We start from the raw sequence: 4,337 nt of genomic DNA, 5'->3' as shown, positions 1-4,337 counted from the left end.
CAGCAGGTACAAGAACAATCCTACAATCATTTCTTGAGGCCTTTGGGACTCATTCTCTGCCTTAGACACTACAAGTAACATAAGCATAACAGTTCTCAAACAGACACAAGATGATGACAGGGCCTTTTGTAAGGTCAAGTCACAGTCTTCGTGAAGGAGGGATACATAGGACAAAGGGAACACTAGACTCCCATCACTGTACAAAAAGTCTGACTACTGAACTTGCTGGTACCATATACTCATCCACGCAAGAGCAGTGGGGCTTCTATCTTTCTAACCAACCATGTGTCTTAGATCATTGCTTATTTTACCTATTCGAAAATATTTCTAACATTCCTTATATAAACTAAAACCTTAAAGCGAGATTTTAATATATATATATTATATATCAAATATATATATATATATATATATTGGAGTTCATATGTTATGTCATGTGTAAAAAGTATTTGTAAAGTAAATGACCATGCAGGCAATGTCACATTAAAAAACTGTTCCATGTCTACGGCCATGCCGCTCTGAACGACCCCGATCCCTCCTGATCTCAGAAGCTAAGTAGTGTCAGGCCTGGTTAGCACTGAGATGGGAGACTGCATAGGAAGACCAGGCGCCGTAGGCGCAAAAAACAGAAAATAGAAAAATAAAGGATTATAAGCTGTCAAGATCCTTGCAATCTGTGAGGTCAACCAAGGGTTGCCTTGCCTATAAATTGATTAATTAATTACTTACTTAATTAATTAATAATTGTTCCGTGATGGGATAGGAGTTGCAGTTATAAGGATAAAATAATAGGCCCCTTTTGGAAAGGACGGTAGCAGGAATTCAAGTGAGAGAACCTCAGGGAAAAGGGTAAGATATACAGGTGGGGCTGAAGTGTGGCTGAAGGTCAGCTGATGAGCAGAACTTTCCTCTGCTTAAATATCACATGACTTGTGTTTATTTTCATGTTAGAGGCTATTCTATCCTCTCTGGACTTGAAAGAACTAATTTCAGCCCTCCTTTTATAACTCCCCTTTTTAGAAGGGACAGTTTATTCTCCTTCTGTCAGCACAAATGTGAAAATTAGGAACACATCCGATTGCACCTGTAGTTACCCATTTGCAGCCATAATTAGCCATAAGCACTCTCCAAAAATGGCAAAAGCAGTTAAGCATGCCTGCAATTAAGTAATTGTGGGCATCATTAGTTGCATCTTTAGTCACATGAGTAACTTTTATGGTCGCCATGGCTACCTTCTGATACCAAATTACCAACCCAACAAGGGAGTTTTTCGGGCCGAAAACTGACCTACCCCATTCTCTGATGTAAAAATTGTGGGTTTTTTCCTAATTATTTCACGTGTGTGAATGGGGAATGTTTGCAAATACAAACTATTTATGTCAAACTTAAAAGAAATGGTCACCCTGGGTCCTGTGTGTTAACTGTTCATCATTTTTGCTTTTTTTTCATTTCACATACGACAAATCAAAGCTTGCTGTTTTTCCTTTTTTTTTCTTGCAGGGAGAATAACTCACTTATGGTATTTTGGATGACAATATAATCTTTCATTTGTATATTCTGTCCAATAAAATTTTATTTTATACCATAGTTATCATTTCCCAATTTGAATATCTGCTACAAATTTTCAATTGGAGATTTTTACTTCCTGTTTGACTTGAAATGATTAGATCTTTTTTTTCCCCCAAAGGGTTTTAACCTGAAAGGGAAATGGGCCCAGACCTAGGAAGACAGATTCTGCCTGGAGAATGATGATCTGTGAAAATGTCATTGAAAAATGTATTGTTAGTGAATCACCAGCCTGAGAATAAAACATTATGTTTTTCAAAATCCCAAGAAATATGTATTCACATACTAAAGCAGAGTAAAATAGAGTGATACACGTTTTAATCTATTTATATAATAATTTCAATATACTTGATATAACAACAGATTAATCATCCTTCACTAACTAGCATGTTTCAGATTTACCCATCCCAGAAGTGAGTAGCTAGAACTTACCACTTCCATTTAAGTATTTAGAAAGTATGGACTCAATGACTGAATAGTTCATAGTCCATGTTCTGCCTATTGGCCTCATTTGCCATTTGAAGAGAGGAAAAATTCTGTCAGGTTTTCTGACCTTAGTGACTTTGGGTAAAGAAGGAAATCTGTCTCTAGAGCAATGCTGCCCATCAGAACTTTCTGTGACAATGGAAATATTCTATATCCGAGCTGTCCAATTTGGCTATCCCTGCCCATAATTTTCTAGTGTGTGTTTGGAATGGGACTAAATGGCCGAGGACCTTATTTTAAATTGTATTTAATTTCAATTAATTTACATTTAAGTAGGTATTTGAGACCAGCAGCTACCATATTATATAGTGCAGCTCTAAAGTGTATGGCTACAACCAGAAATGGAGGTCAACAGTGGCTCCAAATATGATAAAAAATGTGATAAATGGACAACAAAGTATTTGAATCCCAAATCCTAGGTGATGGTTTTGGCTTAACCATCTCTTAGCTATACAATCTTGTATAAAACACTTGTTTCTTAGCCTGTTACATTTTAAAGATATTGTGCTGATGATAGGGTGGAGACTGGAGAAAAATCAGGGAAGATCACAGTGAACCTATTGTCTTCCTATTGGCTGGGTATCTAGGGTCTGGATGATAGAAGAAGAGAACACCAAAAGAGAAGTGAGATGGGAAATGTTCTTTCACAAATTAGGACCCCTTGACTATGAGTGGCAGAAAAACCAACCTCAATTTGCCTTAATCAAAAAAGAATACCGATACTATAGGTTCATATCTTCACCCTTAGATCTAGTGCTGGCTTCAGGCAAGTGGATTCAAGCTTTAATTGTATTTGGTTTCCTCCAATCTTTTGGCTCTCAGTTCTGCCATGCTGGTTTCAGCCTTGGGCTCTATTTGGTAGCAATAGGGAGCAGCAGGTCAAGTCCCTACAAACTCTCACATCTATCTTCAGGGTAAAGAGTAAGAATCTGACACATATGTCATATAAAGATCCTTCATTATGGCTCATTGACTCTGGAACAACTACATAACCATGTGAAGTTGAGAACTCCCCTGGAGCCTGGGGTTGGCCCAGCCTTGCCCACGCCACGGTGGCTGTAAGTGTAGGAGGGGAGTTTCGCAGAGGTAAAGCAGAGTACTTCTAGGAGGAGGGTAAGTTGATGCACTGCGGCAGAAGACAACAGATGTCCTCTAGAGCCCCGCTTCCAGGACTCTGAAAGAGATAGCTCTGATCCCTTGAGTAATCACAGCAGCAATGAATCCAATACAGTTAAATTCAACTCCTTTCAACAAACACACCCTAATACTACCTGTGAGCCTTCTGTTTCTAAGCAAATACATGAAGTAGCCACAAAAAGTTACCTTATTTTAAAGATTTATCTGGCCTTCCACCTTCACACATGATATTGCTTATACAACAGATCAGAGTTAATATTTTCTACCAACTGGATTCTAGGACTTTGTATCCATTAGGGGCTGTGCTAAGAATGGACAATGGTTCTTCAGAGATTCAATTTCCACTTGATTGAATGACTTGAGTGGCAGAGATCTCAAAGGTCATTCATTCATGCTGATAATACTGCTTGAAAACCCAAAGCACATTCTGCCAGTTTGCTTTCTTACTCTCTACTACTCTAGAGGGAAAAGAAAGAATCTGGCAGTAGAGTAGCTGTTATTTGTTTATTCATTCAACAATAATTATGACACTACTATATTGCCAGGAATGGGGGTTGGTGCTGAAAGAGCCATCAAGAGAATCAGATACTACATGAGCGCTGTGGGTAGAAAAAGTATTGGGCTTCAAGTCAGAAGACATGAGTTCAAGTTCCAACTTTGACAGTACTTATCATTCTGTTTTGGAGACAAAGGCCTTATTTAGAAGATTTCGAAAAATCCCTTGAGCTAGAAAACTCTTTGATTCCATGAAAGGTTAGATCTTCATTAGCATGACTAAGGCTTGCTGCCTGACCTTTGAGAACTAGGAGAAAAAACACTCCCTCACCCTCAGAATTCAGCACACATAACCTCTTCTGGGATTCAAGCAGAGAGGATCAAATTAAAGTAGGAGACACAAAAGGAACTTTTCATTAACTCTTAGAAATTGTTTTCTCCTTGGGACCAGCTCATTACAAAAGAATCCCCAGGAGCTGGGGCGCACCCCTATTGGGAGGTGAGGAGGTTGGTCATTCATTAAGGGGTGGTTCAGAGAAAGAAGGGTCTTGCACAATGAACAGTAATTCACCAGCTGAGGTGGGGGTTGACGGGCATGCGGAAGCCCAATACTGAGTCAAACATTTCAGGGAAGCCCGAGTTTCATCTTTCAA

At 38.9% G+C, this 4,337-nt stretch overlaps 1 pseudogene; it reads left to right on the top strand.

Moving 5' to 3' along the window:
• Positions 1–500: 500 nt before the first annotated feature.
• On the top strand, positions 501–619 carry LOC118600912 (annotated as a pseudogene).
• Positions 620–4,337: the final 3,718 nt, after the last annotated feature.

The sequence above is a fragment of the Rousettus aegyptiacus genome, unplaced genomic scaffold (genome assembly GCF_014176215.1).
Source record: "Rousettus aegyptiacus isolate mRouAeg1 unplaced genomic scaffold, mRouAeg1.p scaffold_m13_p_3, whole genome shotgun sequence".
NCBI lineage: Eukaryota > Metazoa > Chordata > Mammalia > Chiroptera > Pteropodidae > Rousettus > Rousettus aegyptiacus.
The sequence above is the reverse complement of the archived record's forward strand: the minus strand, read 5'-3'. Positions and strand labels throughout refer to the sequence as shown.